General features: G+C 42.8%; 1 long non-coding RNA gene across 1 annotated transcript in view; it reads right to left on the reverse strand.

Moving 5' to 3' along the window:
- Positions 1-22,580, reverse strand: part of LOC138988235 (uncharacterized) — a 60,600-nt gene that overhangs the window by 24,921 nt on the left and 13,099 nt on the right. The window contains exons 3-5 of the long non-coding RNA XR_011464531.1: positions 13,114-13,176; positions 8,809-8,903; positions 3,869-3,988 (exon numbers count right to left, since the gene is read on the reverse strand). This is a non-coding gene — a long non-coding RNA (uncharacterized lncRNA). The remainder of the gene's footprint in view (positions 1-3,868; positions 3,989-8,808; positions 8,904-13,113; positions 13,177-22,580) is intronic.

A 22,580-nucleotide genomic window follows, 5' to 3' on the forward strand; every position in this document is an offset into this window, starting at 1 on the left:
CTCAGGTGGCTTAAGAATCCACCTGCCAATGCAAGAGATGCAAGTTTGATCCCTGGGTTGGGAAGATCCCCTGAAGAAGGGAATGGCAACCCAGTCCAGTATTCTTGCCTGGGAAATTCCATGGACAGTGGAGCCCAATGGGCTACAGTCCAGTGGGCCACAAAAAAGTCAGACACAGCTTAGTGACTAAACAACAATAGCATAGAAAATAAAGGTTTTCTTATTATGGTCCACCTTATGACTGTCCAGGAACTATTTAGTCATATTTTGGGGAAAGATAAAATCCATTAATTCAAGTCAAAGTGTTAATACGTGTTTTTATTCTCTTCTATTATGACAATTAAAAAAAAATCAGAAACTGGCTACTTGAGTTGCAGGAAATATTTTAATGTTCCTCTAAACTACCTCTAAACTACCCAGGGATCTTCTTAAAATGCAGATTCTGACTCATTGACTTGGATAGAGCCTGAGATTCTACATTTCTAACAAGCTGACAAGATGATACTAATACTGCAAGTTAAGAATCTCTGGTACATGGACGAGGAGGAGAAAAGGAAAGTTCCTAAATAAAGGAAAAGGCACAGCATAAAACACTGACCACCTTGACATCCTAGTGTCCATCTATAAAAATCTTGAAAAATAAATAGTTACAGCCATGATAATAGGACTTCCCTGTAGCTTAAATGGTAAAGAATCTGCCTGCAATGCAGGAGACCAGGGTTTGATCTCCAGGTTGGGAAGTTCCTCTGGAGAAGGGAATGGCAATCCACTCCAGTATTCTTGCCTGGAGAATTCCACAGACAGAGAAATCTGGCGAGCTACAGTCTGTGGGGTTGCAAAGAGTCGGACAAGACTGAGTGACTAACACACATAACACACATAATGATAATACACATATTTGGTTAAGAACTGTGTAAAGAATTATAGCAGAAAAGCCTCATTCTACCTTTAGCTCTACCACTAATTATGCGAACTTGGGCAATTCAACCACGCAATCTGGATTTTGGTTTTCTTATCTTTATAATGATGTGGGCATGTACTCAACTAATTTTACCACCAGAGATAACATGATTTGTGCATTTATGTAAGTATGAAGTGCTGCAGTCAAGAAAGATAAATAGATATCTTCCTATGCTGCTACTGTGTGTATTTTCTGAAAAGCAGATTAACAATGCCTATTTTTAAACAAGAACTCCACCTCTAGAAATTAGTCCTGAAACATAATCATCAGTTCAGTTCAGTCGCTCAGTCGTGTCTCACTCTTTGCAACCCCATAGACTGCAGCACTCCAGGCTTCCCTGTCCATCACCAACTCCCAGAGCATACTCAAACTCACGTCCGTTGAGTCGGTGAAGCCATACAACCATCTAATCCTCTGTCGTCCCCTTCTCCTCCTGACTTCAATCTTTCCCAGCATCAGGGTCTTTTCCAATGAGTCAGTTCTTTGCATCAGGTGGCCAAAGTATTTGAGTTTCAGCTTCAGCATCAGTCCTTCCAATGAATATTCAGGACTGATTTCCTTTAGGATGGACTGGCTTGATCTCCTTGAAGTTCAAGGGACTCTCAAGAGTCTTCTCCAACACCACAGTTCAAAAACATAAGTTCTTCAGTGCTCAGCTTTCTTTATGGTCCAACTCTCACATCCATACATGACCACAGGAAAAACCGTAACTTTGACTAGACAGACCTTTGTCATCAAAGTAATGTCTCTGCTTTTTAATATGCTGTTTAGGTTGGTCATAGCTTTTCTTCAAAGGAGCAAGCGTCTTTTAATCTCATGGCTGCAATAACCATTTGCAGTGATTTGGGAGCCCCTCAAAATAAAGTCTCTCACTGTTTCCCCATCTATTTGCCATGAAGTGATGGGACCAGATGCCATGATCTTAACTTTTTGAATGTTGAGTTTTAAGCCAACTTCTTCCATCTCCTCTTTCACTTTCAGCAAGAGGCTCTTTAGTTCTTCTTCACTTTATGCCATAAGGGTGGTGTTATCTGCATATCTGAAATTATTGATATTTCTCCCGGCAATCTTGATTCCAACTTCTCCCAGCCCAGTGTTTCTCATGATGTACTCTTCTTATAAGTTAAATAAGCATGGTGACAATATACAGCCTTGACACACTCCTTTTCCAATTTGGAACCAGTCTCTTGTTCCATGTCCAGTTCTAAATTGTTGCTTCTTGACCTGTATACAGATTTCTCAGGAGACAGGTCAGGTGGTCCAGTATTCCCATCTCTTTAAGACTTTTCCACAGTTTGTTGTGATCCACACAGCCAAAGGCTTTGATGTAGTCAATAAAGCAGAAGTAGATGTTTTTCTGTAACTCTCTTGCTTTTTCGATGATCTAGCGGATGTTGACAATTTGATCTCTGGTTCCTCTGCCTTTTCTAAATCCAGTTTGAACATCTGGAAGTTCATGGTTCATGTACTGTTGAAGCCTGGCTTGGAGAATATTGAGCATTACTTTGCCAGCATGTGAGATGCGTGCAATCGACATGATGGCATATCACCCAACAATTTTAAAATATTTTAAGGGATATTGTGACAAGAGATTGTATAATAAAAACCGAAAAGATTCTGGAAGGAAATGGATTAGATTTAAATAAGACTTTGTATTCGTCAGATTTTCTTTAGGGCATGGCTTTTGATAATCATAAATAAGGGATATTTTTAAGATTAATTCTCACTGGAGAATTGGGAAAGTGTTATAGATAATGAGTCACTTGCTTTCACTCACTCTCAAAAAGTTGAGTGCAATAGTTTCTTAGGTCCTTTTCAGTTCTAAGATGCAATTATTCTATAAAGGAGCCTCTTTTTCTAACAAAGCACACCAGAAAATTGAAACAACAATTCAGATAATCATTTCAAAGTCAGTTTCTCAGTTTTTTACTTGTTATTTATTTTCGGCTGTGCCGGGTCCTCAGTGCCGCCTGGGCTTTTCTCTGGTTCTGGCCAGCGGGAGCTACTCTCTGGTTGTGGCGCTCAGGCTTCTCACTGAGGTGGCTTCTGTTGCGGAGCACAGACTAGTTGCAGCTCCCAGGCTTTGCGGAGCACAGACTAGTTGCAGCTCCCGGGCTTTGCGGAGCACAGACTAGTTGCAGCTCCCGGGCTTTGCGGAGCACAGACTAGTTGCAGCTCCCGGGCTTTGCGGAGCACAGACTAGTTGCAGCTCCCGGGCTTTGCGGAGCACAGACTAGTTGCAGCTCCCGGGCTTTGCGGAGCACAGACTAGTTGCAGCTCCCGGGCTTTGCGGAGCACAGACTAGTTGCAGCTCCCGGGCTCTAGAGCACAGGCTCAATAGTTGTGGTGCATGGACTTAGGTGCTCCAAGGCATGTGGGATAGTCCTGGATCTGGGATTAAATCCATGTCTCCTGTATTTGCAGGTGAATTCTTTACCACTGAGCCATCAAGGAAGCCCCAGAGTTTCTCTTAGTATTAAGTTTTCAGTGAATAAAAGCATCTCCTTAGGAAGCATATGTGATCCCCAAGGTTTTCAGTCACTCAACCTTCTCTGTATTGATCCTTTGGGAATTAAATTTTATAATATCAAATGATCTCCAGAAGTGTCTAGGGTTCTTTTTTTTCTTTCTTTCTCAATTTTGAAATCACCTAAATGTTGTTTGCCTAATGGAAATTTAAATATTGATCAAAAAGCAGAACATCAAGTGTTAAAAATCTACAGAGTTCCACAAATTACTAGCACTGGGGTATAGGGTGAATGAACTTTGTAGCTCAAGAGTGGTATGTATATCATGCTGTTACTGAGGTAGTAATCTATGAAGATGTATTTTGGTGAAATGTTTGTCTAACAATGCATATGAAACTGCATAAATAGACTTTGTTATAAATAAATGCGGGCTTCCCACCTGCCAGTAGAGGACACATAGGAGACACAAGTTCGATCCTTGGGTTGGGAAGATCCCCTGGAGGAGGGCATGGCAACCCACTCCAGTATTCTTGCCTAGAGATCCCATGGACGGAGGAGCCTGGAGGGATACAGTTCACAGGGTTGAACAGAGTCAGACACGACTAAAGCAACTGAGCACGCATACACACACACACATAATAAACAAATGCATATCTTCTCAAAAAACACACACACACACACAAATGAACTGTAAATGCCTTAAATTAGAACAAAATCTAAGATGCCTTCTGACTTAAACTATATGTGAATCTATGTTAACGTGTTTGTCCCTTTGACCTAAAACAGTCAATGAACAGTGCAGTATCTGCAGCTTATCTTAGTTTGGGGCTGAATGATCCAGTGCTTATTCATTCTCCTGAAGTTAGGTAAACAAAGTCTACCTTCCCCACACTATCTGGGTTCCCAGGGCCTCTTCACACATCTGCATGATAGTGTGGGTAAGCAGGTGGCCAAACCCCAGATAAATCCCAAATACACATGTTTGAAATGTCAAGTCCAAAATTAATAAAATGCAAATTTAACTAGAGTTTTCTTGATAAAAAGATCAATGATAATATTTAATGTCTGAGTGTGATGCATTATTTTAAGTGCATATAATTGACATGATTTCTATTGAAGCCGTGAATCTGTTATTTTGATACTAATATGTAGAAAATGTGATTTCCTTCATAAAACTCACTAAAAACCTCTTACACCACTTCCTAGAATACAGAGCCATCGAGATTTCATTTTGAATTAGTATCAAAGTCATATTTAATATTTGGTTCAAACGAGTGAAGATAAGCTTGTTTTCTCTTATCTCATAGTAAATTTGAGTGATACCCCAATTAAGTCTTTATTTGGTCCTTGATTTAAAAAAAAAAAAAAGCTTAGTATTTTGCAAATGGATTAATAAGACCAAGTTAAACGTAAGTGTAATGAATGTGTTTTCCATTAGTAAAGCCATTTGTGTTTTGAAAAAAAAAAATGCTTTAAATGTGTGTGTTGTTTCATGTTTGCCTATTAATTGTTTTCATTTCTCCCTTGGATAGAAACAGGCAAATGGAAAGTTGTTGGATGTGTGAATATCAAACTTGTTTGAAAAAGCTTAGAAAATTATTGAGTGGCAGACACAAATTGACTTTCTGATGTTAAAGAAATAATTAGACTTCAGTTTTTCAGTTTTCACTTTCCAGCTAGTTCAGTCATTTCACTTGGCCTCCAAGATTAAAGTGTTTAAAAACTCTCACGAAGAATTCACCTGGACTTCCCCACTGCCACCTGAAGTCGTCATGTGTAATGAGAGCGTGTGGCCTGGCTTCTACGTGGCTCTTAGGACTTCGGATGTAACTTAGCAAGTGACCTCACATCAATAATTTTTTTAGAGTGATGACTGTTTTTATGAAGATGATACACGGTCATGATAAAATTTTAAACAATAAAGTGCAAAAAAAAAAAAAAAAAAAACACAGATGACCCCAAATCTTACCACACGATAATAAACATTTTTTAGTATTTGATGAATATTATTCCAGATCTCTATACATATGCAGCTGACCCTCAAATGCAGGGGGTGGAGTTGGGGTTGGGGTTAGGGGTGCTAACCCTGTTGTTTTCTTACTTATATTTTTTGGAGGATAACTGCTTCATAATGTTCTGTTAGTTTCTGTTGTACAACAACATGAATCGGCTATGTGTATATATATCCAATTTCTCTGATGGCTCAGCAGGTAAAGAATCTACCTGCAATGCAGTGAAAAATCCATGTATAACTTTATTCAGGGCTTTCCAGGTGGCGCTAGCAGTAAGAACCTGCCTGCCAGTGCAGGCGACATAAGAGACATGGGTTTGATCCCTGGGTGGGGAAGATCCCCTGTCCCTATTAAACTGTAATCATCCTCAGAACAAGACCTGTGTGCTTATTTTTTCCCCCTTCTTTTTATTTTTTCCCAGTCACCTGGGCTTTCCACAAAGCTCAGAGGGCCATATAGGCAGATGCTTAATCAATAGTTGTTGAGTGATCATTCCCAGACCAGGCAGATGGAAGTCTGCATTTTGCAGTCATTGGGTGGTTGTGATGTGCGGCCTACAGGCTCTGCAAGGCAGATGAAGGGTCTGGAGGTATCACAGAAGTGGTGAGGGGTCCCCGGAGGCTCCACCAATGGGAACTCAGGACAGATGTTAAGAAACGCCTCACCAGGGAAGCTGGGAGCTTAGTTAGAATGACAGAAACATGCCTAACAATGGCACTGCCGAATTATATCCCTGAATCGCTTTATATAAACTCTAATTAAATAAGGATAAATAAGTATAACATTTATATGGAAACTAATACATTGTGACACCTTGCGTTTAAAAAAAATGAGGGGAAAAAATCCCAAGGGTGAGAAATAAACAGAAAATTGCCTACTGAAGGGGGGTGGGGAATAAGCAGAAGCTCCTCTGGGGAAAAGAGAGGGCAAAAGGAAGACAGGCGAGAAGGTAAATTTCTTTTGTTACTGAAAGAGGGGTCTGGCTGCTCGCTGCTCAAAGGCCATTAGAGTCCAGGTTGGTGGAAAGGAAAAATTTGCTTTATTTTGATGCTGACAACTAGGGGTAGGCGGATGGGTAGAGGGTATGCCCATCCAAAGGTCGATTCCCACCCCCATCTGACAATCAGGGTGCAAGAGCTTTTACAGACAAAGAGAGAAGGCAGCATGTAGAAACAGCACAGTTCAGTTCAATTCAGTCACTCAGTCGTTTCGGAGTCTTTGTGACCCCATGAATCGCAGCACACCAGGCCTCCCTGTCCATTACCAACTCCCGAATTTACCCAAACTCGTGTGCATCAAGTCGATGGTGCCATCCAGCCATCTCATCCTCTCCCCTTTTCCTCCTGCCCCCAATTCCTCTCAGCATCAGGGTCTTTTCCAATGAGTCAACTCTTCACATGAGGTGGCCAAAGGACTGGAGTTTCAGCTTCAGCATCAGTCCTTCCAGTGAACACCCAGGACTGATCTCCTTTAGAATGGACTGGTTGGACCTCCTTGCAGTCCAAGGGACTCTCAAGAGTCTTCTCCAAAACCACAGTTCAAAAGCATCAATTCTTTGGTGCTCAGCTTTCTTCACAGTTCAACTCTCACATCCATACATGACCACTGGAAAAACCATAGCCTTGACTAGATGGACCTTTGTTGGCAAAGTAATGTCTCTGCTTTTGAATATGCTATCTAGGTTGATCATAACTTTCCTACCAAGGAGTAAGCATCTTTTAATTTCATGGCTGCAATCACCATCTGCAGTGATTTTAGAGCCCAAAAAAATAAAATCTGACACTGTTTCCACTGTTTCCTCATTTATCTCCCATGAAGTGATGGGACCAGCTGCCATGATCTTCGTTTTCTGAATGTTGAGCTTTAAGCCAACTTTTTCACTCTCCTCTTTCACTTTCATCCAGAGGCTTTTTAGTTCCTCTTCACTTTCTGCCATAAGGGTGGTGTCATCTGCATATCTGAGGTTATCGATATTTCTCTGGGCAATCTTGATTCCAGCTTGTGCTTCTTCCAGCCCAGCGTTTCTCATGATGTACTCTGCATATAGGTTAAATAAGCAGGGTGACAATATACAGCCTTGACGAACTCCTTTTCCTATTTGGAACCAGTCTGTTGTTCCATGTCCAGTTCTAACTGTTGCTTCCTGACCTGCATACAAATTTCTTAAGAGGCAGATCAGGTGGTCTGGTATTCCCATCTCTTAGAATTTTCCACAGTTTCTTGTGATCCACACAGTCAAAGGCTTTGACATAGTCAATAAAGCAGAATTAGATGTTTTTCTGGAACTCTCTTCCTTTTTCCATGATCCAGTGGATGTTGGCAATTTGATCTCTGGTTCCTCTGCCTTTTATAAAACCAGCTTGAACATCAGGAAGTTCACAGTTCACGTACTGCTGAAGCCTGGCTTGGAGAATTTTGAGCATTACTTTACTGGTGTGTGAGATGAGTGCAATTCTGCGGTAGTTTGAGCCTTCTTTGGCATTGCCTTTCTTTGGGATTGGAATGAAAACGGACCTTTTCCAGTCCTGTGGCCACTGCTGAGTTTTCCAAATTTGCTGGCATATTGAGTGCAGCACTTTCACAGCGTCATCTTTCAGGATTTGAAATAGCTCAACTGGAATTCCATCACCTCCACTAGCTTTGTTCATAGTGATGCTTTCTAAGGCCCTAAAGATCATCTATTCTCTCCTAAGAGTCTTGTATCCTTCCTCTGCTTTCCCTATAAGATGTTGTTTAATCCTGAATTCTAAGCCACCCTGGGGAGTGATTCATTTTCTTCTGAGTATCCCATGAGGAATATGTTAAGAAACTTCATTTGTTTTTCTCTTGTTAATGTGTCTTTTATTACAGGGGTCCCAACTAAGAACTCAAAGGGTAAAGGGAAAATTACTTATCCTTCCCTGCAATACCAGGGTCCGCAATAGCACAAAGTAGGGAGCCACCAGATTGAGAGCAGAAGGCGGTTTCAAGCCAGTGTTTGAGCTGAGCTTTTAACAGCAGGTAGGTTTTAGGGGCAGGAATGGGGGGGAAAGGCAAGAGAAACAGAATTGAGCTCAGAACACCCTGTTCCCTCTAACTAGAACAGCCTCACTCATCCCCCTTCCACTGTAACCAGCTCCTGCTTTAAGACTTGGCTCATGTCTCCTCCTCCAGAAAGTATTTTATGGTCAATTCCTTCTGCCCAAGCCCTGCTGAGCTACTTAGATCTGTGCTTTTTCCCATCACAGCCTTTATCCATCACATCACAGTGGCCATGTCATCTGAGTCTCCCATTAGACTTAACACTCCTTAACATACTGGTGGATTAATCACTTTTCAGATGTGTCATTAGTTTGTTACTAATAATTGTTAAAACTAGAAACCTTACCTTTTTGGGGAGCTGTGGGGGGTGGTGGTGTAGAGAATACTCCAGGTACGTCATGATACCTTCCTCATCATTTACCTTATGCTGTGTTTACCTGCCTGGGAGAGATAACATGCCTGCTTGAGAATTTTAGCCATTGTTCTAGCCTTCCAGGTCCCCATTTACACAAGGGTCCTGATGTTGGTAAACTTGACATGTCACCATAAGCTGTTTGGCTTCAGCAATGCTGTGACTTTTGCATCATAGCAGGCAGGACATTTCTCAGTGGCCTAAAAAACCAACACATTTGTGCTGTAACTTGGATTGTTGTTCAGTCACTCAGTCATGTCCAGCTGTTTGCAACTCCATAGACTGCAGCATTCCAGGCTTCCCTGTCCTTCACCATCTCCCAGAATTTTCTCAGACTCGTGTCCATTGAGTCAGTTATGCCATCCAGCCATCTCATCCTCTCTTGCCCCCTTCTCTTACTGCCCTCAATCTTTCCCAACATCAGGGTCTTTTCCAATGAGTAGACTCCTCACATCAGGTGGCCAAAGTATTGGAATTTGGATAGTGATATTCAAAATATTTTACAGCCCCTAGGCAGTGACCAGTCCGAACATACACAGGTAACACTAGAGCATGGTCCTAGGGCTTCTTTCCCTGTCTCCCACAAATAATAACCTTTATTTATTGGAATGAACAGAAGTTTAGACATTCTCAGGGAAGAAGACAGGATAACCAGGAATCCAGGAGATATTTGAGGGTTCAGAGAAACTGTTACTTGCCAACTGATATGTATCTCAAGACATTTAACAATTAGAATAAACCGCTGTTTAGTACCCAGCAAATGTCAGTGCTGCCAACCAAAAAATGAGAATTGGAGCAATTAATTTTGAAAAGGGAAAATAGATTTCATATGTGCTAGGATCCTGGAAAAGATTCCTAGACTGTGTTCCATAAGAAAATGTAGCTCATAAGATATTTCTAGATGTTCCAAGAGAAATATTTCTATGGTCAAGTAAGATTGAGAAACATGGTACAAAATATATCCCTCTTGTGTTCCACAATACGGGAGTGGATTACAAGTCCTGGAGTAAAGAAAACTCTTGAACTTCATTTAGTCCAAGTATTGAAAAAGCTTACTTCCTCAAGGGAATCCTTTCACCATGAAACCATTTTGCTCTGGAAGGAAATGAAGGTTCTGTGCAACAACGTTTAGGAAATTTCATTCAAAATATCCTCTCCACATTTAGATTCGCTCAGAGTGGTGAGTTCTCAAAGATAGCTCACTATACAAAGACCAGATTTGTCCTGCTCTCATCATTTTCCAGAGGTTTCTCTCATACTTCATTTCACGGGCTCAGGAGTCTTGGCAATTGAATTGCTTGTTTCCAACCCCCAGGAAAGTCCTCAAACACTAACCCCCAGTGGTTGGGGTCAGCAAACATTTTCCACAAAGAACCAGAAAATTAGTATCTTCAGTTTTGTGAACTGCCACGCCTTCTCAACTCTGCCATTATGATGGAGCAGCCATAGACACAAAGGAGCGTGTCTGTGTTCCAATAAAAATTTATTTACACAAATACATGAAGGGCCAGATTTGTCCTGTGATTTACTGTTTGCCAAGCCTGACCTAGGCTGAAGAAACAGGAGCCTCCTCAGCCTTCCCTCTTTCAGCCTCAGAATGGTCTTTGCTCTATTTGTTGTCCTAGATCTCAAAGGTGAGTTAACTTGAGGTTCATAAATGAATAGAAATAAAAGAGCCGAACAAGACCTTGTCACTCTTCAAATCTCCAAGAAGAAATGAAGATGGGCCACAGAAGGCAAGAATATCCCCACTGGGGACACGAATCACACACCAGGGAGTACAATAGGAGAGACCTTTCCCTGAGTCTTCTGAGATCTTTAAAGTTAGCCTCACTTCAGATACTTCCACCAAACATTTGGGGACTAAAAACCTAATGACAATCCTTTGGCTGAGAATCAAGTAGCTGTCACTTCAGTGATCCTGCTGTTTGCTACTATTTTTATTTGATAAGCAGAACATTATACTTGGGCCTAGATTTGAGGCAAGATCGTCAGTGATTCATGGTTTAGAGACCAGAGGGCCTCATCCCCAGGCCGGCCTGTGTTCAGGTTTCTTTGGCAGAAGTATTGTAGATGTTTTCAATTAGGCGGGGGAACAAAACCTCCAGGGAGTATGGCTTTGACCCAAATAAAACCTCCCCTTGAATATAATTTCCCTCTCTAGCTCTCTCTCTCTATTTCTCTCTCAATCTGTAAATCTGTATGCCGGTGTGGGTGTGGATGTGTGTGCAAAATGGTTGAGACAGCTGCCTTACACAGGTGGTATCCCAGGCAGTAAATAATATGGCTTTTATAGATGGCTTGAGACACACAGTCTCAGAACAATTAATTTTACCACTACACGTTTGACCTAAGAGCACTTTTTATCACAGCAGGAATTCCTTATCAAATTCTCAGGTGCAGGAGCCCCATAAACACTTTGGAGGCATACAGACCTCATGGCTGAGATGGTTAGTTACTCGAGGAGGGAAACAGAAGTGGTCTGAGAAGAAAGAGAAATATAGAACACTGACCCCAGCTCAAAGAGGCAAACCCGAATAGTCAACACTGCCCTTCTGGGAAGTCTGTGTATTCCTCTCCCAGTCATAGGGTTCAGTTCAGTTCAGTTCACTCAGTCATGTCTGACTCTTTGCAACCCCATGAACCGCAGCACACCAGGCCTCCCTGTCCATCACCAACTCCTGGAGTCCACCCAAACCCATGTCCATTGAGTCGGCGATGCCATCCAACCATCTCATCCTCTGTCATCCCCTTCGCCTCCCACCCTCAATCTTTCCCAGCATCAGGGTCTTTTCCAATGAGTCAGCTTTTTGCATCAGGTGGCCAAAGCATTGGAGTTTCAGCTTCAGGATCAGTCCTTCCAATGCATATTCAGGACTGATCTCCTTTAGGATGGACTGGTTGGATCTCCTTGCATCCAAGGGACTCTTAAGAGTCTTCTCCAACACCACAGTGCAAAAGCATCAATTCTTTGCCACTCAGCTTTCTTTATAGTCCAACTCTCACATCCATACATGACCACTGGAAAAACCATAGGGTTAGAAACCTCAACAATTTGGCATATATTTTTGACTGTGCCACACAGCATATGGAATCTTAGTTCCCCAACTAGGGATTGAACCTGAGCCCCCTGCATTGGAAGTGTGGAGTATTAACCACTGGACTGCCAGGGAAGTTCCTTTTTTAATTCTTTTAACCTTGACAATTTAGAAGTCAGCCATCATGGGGAAAGATTGGCTTTGTTGTCATAAGGTATATACAATTGAAGAGTTACAAGGAACGATACAGTTCAAAAGAACTGACAAAAATTTCCAAGTGGAGGACCAGGAAGTCATTCAGTTTGCAAACTGGGGCTAAGGAGTGCTTACCAAAAACAGCCAACAAAAACTTTTCAAAAAAAAAAAAAAAAACTCATACAGCTGGAAATCTATGTGTATATGTATTTAAACGTATCTTCAAATATTTATCTACTTAAAGAAATGAAGATACCCACCTCTGATACTTGTGATAATTAGTTTTACTTCTTCATAAATTAATGTATTTTATGTGTTGAAAACTCCTAGTCCAATTTTCTGTACTTGCATGAACTAAACAAAGATTTATCTGCTGCTGCTGCTAAGTCACTTCAGTCGTGTCCGACTCTCTGCGACCCCATAGACAGCAGCCCACTAGGCTCCTCTGTCCCTGGGATTCTCCAGGCGAGAATACTGGAGTGGGTTGCCATTTTCTTCTGAACCCAAAACTGCAAATTAGGGGTTTCACCAGAATTTATGGGCTTCTTTGGTGGCTGAAATGGTAAAGAATCTGCCTGCAATGTGGGAGACCTGGGTTCGAACCCCTGGTGGGGAAGAGCCCCTGGAGAAGGGAATGGCTACCCACTCCAGTACTCTTGCCTGGAAAATTCCATGGACAGAGGAGTCTGACAGGCTTCAGTCCATGGGGCCACAAAGAGTTGGACAGGACTGAGAAAATAACATACACACACACACACACAAGAATTTATATGTCAGGTTGTATTATTGCTTATTTGTTTTTATATTAAATGGCCATTGGGGCATGACATATTGTTAAAGAAGCAAAAACAAAGGGGAAGAAAAGCTATTGCAATTATTTTCAAGACCCATCCAAACCCTGACCTTTTTCTAAGTTCAACAAACATTTTTGATGGGCCCAAAAGACTGTGAAATGAACAAATCATTGCAGTAAAAGAAAGGTGCAGGACAGCATTTATTCACTGACCATCTGTGGCCTGTGAGCCCCTCCTGAGACTGAGATCCTCCTCTTCTGGGATAGAAGAGAGAGCTGGAAAGACAGGAAAAGCATTAAATGAGAAAAACCTGACAAAAACTATTCTGAATCTGAGTTCATATGTCAGTTTCATGTAGAATCATAAATTTATATATTTAAAATCCCTTTTCTGTTTAAAAATGGTAAAGAGATTATATTATATTTCTTTAACTCTCTTACTTAAAATCCTTTATTATTATTATTTTTTTTTTTTAACATCCACTGTGTCATTATAAGGGGCTTTCCCAGTGGCTCAGAGGTAAAGAATCTGCCTGCAATGCAGGAGACACAGGAGATGCAGATTTAAGCACTCTGTCTGGAAGATCCCCTGGAGGAGGGCATGGCATCCCACTCCAATATTCTTGCCTAGAAAATCCCATGGACAGAGGAGCCTGGTGAGCTACAGTCCATGGGGTCACAAAGAGCTGGACATGACCAAAGTGACTGAGCATGTATACACACATGCATGTCATTATAAAAAAGAAGGTTTCTGTTTCTTTCTGACGAGGATTCCAACTTTTGATCACAGAGGGCCTGATCACAGGGGGGAAATTAAGTGGCTGATGTGAGACACACATACCATCAACAGATAACCAATTAGAAAGAATTAGGGAAAAAATCCCAAAGGCAGCCTTTAGCCCACATCTCTCTCTAGGAAAAGTTTATTCTTTCTTTAGAGTCTAAAATGCCTATTTCAAGTACCGTTTCATTATTTTTCTCAAAAGTTTGAAATGTTTGGCACCTCATAAGCCTCCTTCTTGTTTGAAGAGTAAAGCATAGCAGACATCCTCTTATAAAGAATAACTGCTAATAAGATAAACAAGACATAATTTTTTTCTTGGGCTTAATTTGTACTTGGTCATCTGCCTTTTCCTCACAAATATTGGGGGATATCTATTCAAGAGTACCATAAATATGAGAATCTTCTCATTTATTTGATCAAAAGCTAGATACACTTGCATATCTGCCACGGGAGTGGAGGTAACTGAACTCAGATTTACAATAGCTCAATTCTACATGTTAGTTGGAGAAAGAAACCACTCTCCATTGAACTACGAAGTCATTAACATACTCCATAAATTGTTTTAATTTTTAAAAAATATGGTGAGACTGCACCTCTGTGTCCATTATATTTGAAAAGCTGGCAAAGAGAAATAGGTTGAAGACCTAACCTGAGGCAGAAAGCACATTCCTTCAGCATGGCACTCCTCCCTAGACCTGAGGAAGCCACAAAGCCTTCATTTCTCTCTCTGTAACTTTCTGTCTGCTTAAAGAACTTTCCCAGGTTCTCCTATGTCTCTTCTATGTTTCTGGATTCTCATAAAGACTTGCCCCAGTTGCCCCAAGGGTGTGTTGGAACCAAACTCCTGCCTGCTCATGTGAGCTGACCCTGTGGATCTCTTCCCAACTCCATGTTCAGTGACCACATTAAAGCTTGCAGTCAACAGTAATGGGAGTGTTTACAGCATGGAAATTGGCCAGTGCTATAGATCAGGACTGGAGAAGGCAATGGCACCCCACTCCAGTACTCTTGCCTGGAAAATCCCATGGACAGAGGAGCCTGGTGGGCTGCAGTCAGTGGGGTCGCTAAGAGTCAGACATGACTCAGCGACTTGCCTTTCACTTTTCACTTTCATGCATTGGAGAAGGAAATGGCAACCCACTCCAGTGTTCTTGCCTGGAGAATCCCAGGGACGGGGGAGCTTGGTGGGCTGCCATCTATGGGGTCTCACAGAGTCGGACACGACTGAAGCGACTTAGCAGCAGCATAGATCAGGACTTTTATTTCCTCCCTGGAGATCCAGTCAGTTGCTAAATCTACACCAGCATACCAGCGTCTTGAACACATCTTTCTACTCTTTCTCCCTTCCCTTCTCCCATTTCAAATCTTATCCTTGGATAACCACACACTTGAAATATGCCAATAAATGAATTTTTCTAAGTTAATAGTGGCTTAGATGGTAAAGAATCTGCCTTCAATGCAGGAGACCTGGATTCGATCCCTGGGTCAAGAAGACCCCCCCAAGAAGGGAATGGCAACCCACTCCATATTCTTACCTGGAGAATTTCATGGACAGAGGAGCCTGTAGAGACTACAGTCCATGGGGTTGCAGAGAGGGGGACATGACTGAGTAACTAACACACACATTCTGTCAACCATATATTGAATACTATCTAATGATAATGCCTTAACCCAAAGAAAAGAATCTCTATGAAAGCCCACGAAATAGTGCTTTTGTCTAGGACAAACTTCTCAGCATCTTTCAAATGATACCATCAAGGCAGCTAGTGACTCCACCTTAAACCAGTGTTGACAAGATAATGAAAGCAGAGTTGGGAAAACTGTCTGGATAGAAGGACCAGTGTTGACTGAAATGCAGAGACAACCTTGCCAAGACAAAAAAGAGAAGCTGATTTTCAGTAACCCCGTACAGATGTGAGAGCTGGACCGTAAAGAAAGTTGAGAACACTCAGAGGTGAGGGATGATCCTGGATAGGGCACCGAAGCACTTGCCCTCTGCCTTCTCTTCCATCTGAATGTTCATCTGTATCTTTTAATACCCTTTGTATATAATGAGTGGGCTTAGTAAATGGGTTTCCTGAGTTTTATAAGCCACTCCAACAGATTAATTGAACCCAAGGACAGGCAGCTGCAACTGGCACCCTAAGTGCGGCTGAGAGGAGCTACCCTACGTCCGAGGTCAGGGGCAGAAGCCGGGAGGACCCCATGCCCGAAGAGCAGTGGCCAAGAGGAGTTACCCCACGTCCGAGGTCAGGGGCAGTGGCCGAGAGTGCCAGGCTGCAACGTGCAGGAATGGCAGAGAAGAGCTACCCAAGTCCGAGGCCAGGGGCGGCGGCCAGGAGGACCAACCCCACGGTCAAGGAGCGGTGGCTGCCCGGGTGCAGGAGGACCTAGAGGCGCTATCCCACATTGAAGGTCAGGAAGGGCAGCGGTGAGGAGATACCCCTCATCCAAGGTAAGGAGCAACAGCTGCGCTTTGCTGGAGCAGCCGTGAAGAGATACCCCACGTCCAAGGTAAGAGAAACTCAAGTAAGATGGTAGGTGTTGCAAGAGGGCATCAGAGGGCAGACACACTGAAACCATACTCACAGAAAACTAGTCAATCTAATCACACTAGGACCACAGCCTTGTCTAACTCAATGAAACTAAGCCATGCCCGTGGGGCAACCCAAGACGGGCAGGTCATGGTGGAGAGATCTGACAGAATGTGGTCCACTGGAGAAGGAAATGGCAAACCACTTCAGTATTCTTGCCGTGAGAACCCCATGAACAGTATGAAAAGGCAAAATGATAGGATACTGAAAAAGGAACTCCCCAGGTCAGTAGGTGCCCAATATGCTACTGGAGATCAGTGGAAAAATAACTCCAGAAAGAATGAAGGGATGGAGTCAAAGCAAAAAGAATACACAGCTGTGGATGTGACTGGTGATAGAAGTAAGGTCTGATGCTGTAAAGAGCAATATTGCATAGGAACCTGGAATGTCAGGTCCATGAATCAAGGCAAATTGGAAGTGGTCAAACAAGAGATGGCAAGAGTGAACATCGACATTCTAGGAATCAGCAAACAGAAATGGACTGGAATGGGTGAATTTAACTCAGATGACCATTATATCTACTACTGTGCGCAGGAATCCCTCAGAAGAAATGGAGTAGCCATTATGGTCAACAAAAGAGTCCGAAATGCAGTACTTGAAATGCAGTCTCAAAAACGACAGAATGATCTCTGTTCGTTTACAAGGCAAACCATTCAATATCACAGTAATCCAAGTCTATGCCCCAACCAGTAACGCTGAAGAAGCTGAAGTTGAATGGTTCTATGAAGACCTACAAGACCTTATAGAACTAACACCTAAAAAAGATGTCCTTTTCATTATAGGGGACTGGAATGCAAAAGTAGGAAGTCAAGAAACACCTGGAGTAACAGGCAAATTTGGCCTTGGAATACGGAATGAAGCAAGGCAAAGACTAATAGAGTTTTGCCAAGAAAATGCACTGGTCATAGAAAACACCCTCTTCCAACAACACAAGAGAAGACTCTACACATGGACATCACCAGATGGTCAACACCAAAACCAGACTGACTATATTCTTTGCAGCCAAGGTTGGAGAAGCTCTATACAGTCAACAAAAACAAGACCAGGAGCTGACTGTGGCTCAGATCATGAACTCCTTATTACCAAATTCAGACTGAAATTGAAGAAAGTAGGTAAAACCACTAGACCATTCAGGTATGACCTAAATCAAATCCCTTATGATTATACAGTGGAAGTGAGAAATAGATTTAAGGGCCTAGATCTGATAGATAGAGTGCCTGATGAACTATGGAATGAGGCTCGTGACATTGTGCAGGAGACAGGGATCAAGACCATCCCCATGAAAAAGAAATGCAGAAAAGCAAAATGGCTGTCTGGGGAGGCCTTACAAATAGCTGTGAAAAGAAGAGAAGCGGAAAGCAAAGGATAAAAGGAAAGATACAAGCATCGGAATGCAGAGTTCCAAAGAATAGCAAGAAGAGATAAGAAAGCCTTCCTCAGTGATCAATGCAAAGAAATAGAGGAAAACAACAGAATGGGAAACACTAGAGATCTCTTCAAGAAAATTAGAGATACCAAGGGAACATTTCATGCAAAGACGGGCTCGATAAAGGACAGAAATGGTATGGACTTAACAGAAGCAGAAGATATTAAGAAGAGGTGGCAAGAATACACAGAAGAACTGTACAAAAAAGATCTTCACGACCCAGATAATCATGATGGTGTGATCACTGACCTAGAGTCAGATATCCTGAAATGTGAAGTCAAGTGGGCCTTAGAAAGCATCACTACGAACAAAGCTAGTGGAGGTGATGGAATTCCAGTTGAGCTATTTCAAATCCTGAAAGATGATGCTGTGAAAGTGCTGCACTCAATATGCCAGCAAATTTGGAAAAACTCAGCAGTGGCCACAGGACTGGAAAAGGTCAGTTTTCATTCCAATCCCAAAGAAAGGCAATGCCAAAGAAGGCTCAAACTACCGCAGAATTGCACTCATCTCACACGCTAGTAAAGTAATGCTCAAAATTCTCCAAGCCAAGCTTCAGCAATACATGAACCGTGAACTTCCTGATGTTCAAGCTGGTTTTATAAAAGGCAGAGGAACCAGAGATCAAATTGCCAACATCCGCTGGATCATGGAAAAAGGAAGAGAGTTCCAGAAAAACATCTATTTCTGCTTTATTGACTATGCCAAAGCCTTTGACTGTGTGGATCACAAGAAACTGTGGAAAATTCTAAGAGATGGGAATACCAGACCACCTGATCTGCCTCTTAAGAAATCTGTATGCAGGTCAGGAAGCAACAGTTAGAACTGGACATGGAACAACAGACTGGTTCCAAATAGGAAAAGGAGTATGTCAAGGCTGTATATTGTCACCCTGCTTATTTAACTTCTATGCAGAGTACATCATGAGAAACGCTGGGCTGGAAGAAGCACAAGCTGGAATCAAGATTGCCTGGAGAAATATCAATAACCTCAGATATGCAGATGACACCACCCTTATGGCAGAAAGTGAAGAGGAACTAAAAAGCCTCTGGATGAAAGTGAAAGAGGAGAGTGAAAAAGTTGGTTTAAAGCTCAACATTCAGAAAACGAAGATCATGGCATCTGGCCCCATCACTTCATGGGAGATAGATGGGGAAACAGTGTCAGATTTTATTTTTCTGGGCTCCAAAATCACTGCAGATGGTGACTGCAGCCATGAAATTAAAAGACGCTTACTCCTTGGAAGGAAAGTTCTGACCAACCTAGATCAGATCAGATCAGTCGCTCAGTCGTGTCCGACTCTTTGCGACCCCATGAATCGCAGCACATCAGGCCTCCCTGTCCATCACCAGTTCTCGGAGTTCACCCAGACTCACATCCATCGTGTCAGTGATGCCATCCAGCCATCTCGTCCTCTGTCATCCCCTTCTCCTCCTGCCCCAAATCCCTCCCAGCATCAGAGTCTTTTCCAATTAATCAACTCTTCGCATGAGGTGGCCAAAGTACTGGAGTTTCAGCTTTAGCATCATTCCTTCCAAAGAAATCCCAGGGCTGATCTCCTTCACAATGGACTGGTTGGATCTCCTTGCAGTCCAAGGGACTCTCAAGAGTCTTCTCCAACACCACAGTTCAAATGCATCAATTCTTCGGTGCTCAGCCTTCTTCACAGTCCAACTCTCACATCCATACATGACCACAGGAAAAACCATAGCCTTGACTAGATGAATCTTTGTTGCCAAGTAATGTCTCTGCTTTTGAATATGCTATCTAGGTTGGTCATAACTTTTCTTCCAAGAAGTAAGCGTCTTTTAATTTAATGGCTGCAGTCACCATCTGCAGTGATTTTGGAGCCCAGAAAAATAAAGTCTGTCACTGTTTCCACTGTTTCCCTATCTATTTCCCATGAAGTGATGGGACCGGATGCCATGATCTTCGTTTTCTGAATGTTGAGCTTTAAGCCAACTTTTTCACTCTCCACTTCCACCTTCTTCAAGAGGCTTTTGAGTTCCTCTTCACTTTCTGCCACAAGGGTGGTGTCATCTGCATATCTGAGGTTATTGATATTTCTCCAGGCAATCTTGATTCCAGCTTGTGCTTCTTCCAGCCCAGCATTTCTCATGATGTACTCTGCATAGAAGTTAAATAAGCAGGGTGACAATATACAGCCTTGACATACTCCTTTTCCTATTTGGAACCAGTCTGTTGTTCCATGTCCAGTTCTAACTGTTGCTTCCTGACCTGCATACAGATTTCTCAAGAGGCAGATCAGGTGGTCTGGTATTCCCATCTCTTTCAGAATTTTCCACAGTTTCTTGTGATCCACACAGTCAAAGGCTTTGGCATAGTCAATAAAGCAGAAATAGATGTTTTTCTGGAACTCTCAACCTAGATAGCATATTCAAAAGCAGAGACATTACTTTGCCAACAAAGATTCGTCTAGTCACGGCTATGGTTTTTCCTGTGGTCATGTATGGATGTGAGAGTTGGACTGTGAAGAAGGCTGAGCACCGAAGAATTGATGCTTTTGAACTGTAGTGTTGGAGAAGACTCTTGAGAGTCCCTTGGACTGCAAGGAGATCCAATCAGTCCATTCTGAAGGAGATCAGCCCTGGGATTTCTTTGGAAGGAATGATGCTAAAGCTGAAACTCCAGTACTTTGGCCACCTCATGCGAAGAGTTGATTCATTGGAAAAGACTCTGATGCTGGGAGGGTTTGGGGCAGGAGGAGAGGGGGACGACAGAGGATGAGATGGCTGGATGGCATCACTGACTCGATGGATGTGAGTCTGGGTGAACTCCGAGAATTGGTGATGGACAGGGAGGCCTGGTGTGCTGCGATTCATGGGGTCGCAAAGAGTCAGAGTCGACTGAGCAACTGAACTGAACAGATTTCTAACTGGCCATCAGAAACACAGGTTTGCGTTTGTCACTAAGGTGGAGTCTTTTGGGGTTCAGCACTATACATGTGGTATTGGATATCATCTCTCAGTTGTTCAGTCATTAAGTTGTGTCTGACTCTTTGTGACCCCATGGACTGCAGCACACCAGGCTTCCTTGTCCTTCACCATCTCCCAGAGCTTGCTCAAACCCATGTCCACTGAGTCGGTGATACCAACCAACCATCTCATCCTCTGTCATTCCCTTCTCTGCCTGTCTTCAATTTTTCCCAGCGTCAGGGTATTTTCCAAGGAGTCAGCTCTTCTCATCAGGTGACCAAAGTATTGCGCTTCAGCTTCAGTCTTCTGGTAAACAGTGTTAGAACTGACTTGAATTGTAGGACATCTGGCTGATGCCTGGGAGCATAATTTTTGGAGGTGTGTGGAACCCCCTCCCACCCCTACTCCCACACACATTTTGGGATTGGGTGACCAAGATGCAATTCAGAATAATAAAATAATGTGGAGCATAGTTTATTTCTTAGTTCATGGAATCATTATACATCTGACTTGAATACATTAGGCCTTTCCTGAGTCTACTCACTGAAAAGCCTTGAGGAAACACAAAGGCATCAATTAGAGGATGGAAATGTTACCAAGGGAGAAAGGGAGCTACCTGCAGAAATACCAGTGTGAAAGTACTCTTCTTCTCTTAATACTCTTTTTCTTTGCTTCTTCACAGTGAACTCTCTTCATATCTTCGTCCTTTATGAATGAAAGCAACACCAAACCTAAGGGCATCTTATAATCAGAAGTGCTTCTGACCAAAAATGCAAGAAGGGAACCAGCATGGATCCCAGAGCCTTGAGCTGCACACTGCAGGCTTACAAGCCCTATGCTTGCCCAGCCTGAGAAAGAGCCCAGAGTCAGTGACAAAGACATCAACGGTTTAATGGATGGAGGAGCTTACATGTCTGAAGCAAGGTCACCCTAAAGTGACACCCTACTGTATATGCAGCAGAGGGTTGGGGGCATGGACTGGCAACTGGGAGGAACTGATGTCAGGTTGGCTCGTCGGTTACCAGGGAAAGCATGTACAGAGAGCAGAGAACTATCTTAAGTGGCCTGACTATGTGCAGACAAAAGCAAGGCATGAGGAAGAGAGCTGATGAAAATTTCTCATATGCATATCCCTCATACATAGCATCTTGAGGACAAAGACCATGATGGGGACCATCCCCATAACTGGATCCTGCCCAACTGTGATAGTTAATAACACTTCATCAGTGTTTCCAGAATGTATCTTTTATTTTCCCACTTTTCCTATTTCGCTTACTTATTTCCTTTCCCCTAGCTGGAATAACTTTTCCTACTTTCCTTCTTTTCCAAAGTCCATCCATCCTTTAAAACTCATGTCAGGTCCTCTCTTGTCTGAAAAGCCTGTGCAAACATCCCCCAGACCCACTCCAGGGAACAAGGGAGTCAGCCAAAATAGCACACTGTGGATGAGGGGTCAAGAGTCCTCATTCACTGGCTGTTCCCTAACTTCCATCCTGGCTCTCCAAGACAAGCCTGTGGACCAGCTGGGGTGTGGAATGAATGGGGAAGCAGGAAAACACAGATGAAGTAGACCACTTACTATGTTCACCTCTTGACCTACTATCCCTCCCTCCTCTAAATTCTTAGACTGTAGGAAATCAATCCTAAATATTCATTGGATGGACTGATCCTGAAGGTGAAGTTCCAATACTTTGGCCACCTGATGAGAAGATCTGAATCATTAGAAAAGGCCCTGATACTGGGAAAGACTGAGGGCAGGAGGAGAAGGGGACGGCAGAGGATGAGATGATTGGATGGCATCACTGACTCAATGGACGTGAGTTTGAGTAAACTCCAGGAGATAGTGAAGGCCAGGGAAGCCAGGCATGCTGCAGTCCATGGGGTTGCAAAGAGTCAGACTCGAATGAGTGATTGAACAAAAACAATTGTCTATTTAGTCA

This window comes from Bos mutus, chromosome 6 (genome assembly GCF_027580195.1).
Source record: "Bos mutus isolate GX-2022 chromosome 6, NWIPB_WYAK_1.1, whole genome shotgun sequence".
Classification (NCBI taxonomy): Eukaryota; Metazoa; Chordata; class Mammalia; order Artiodactyla; family Bovidae; genus Bos; species Bos mutus.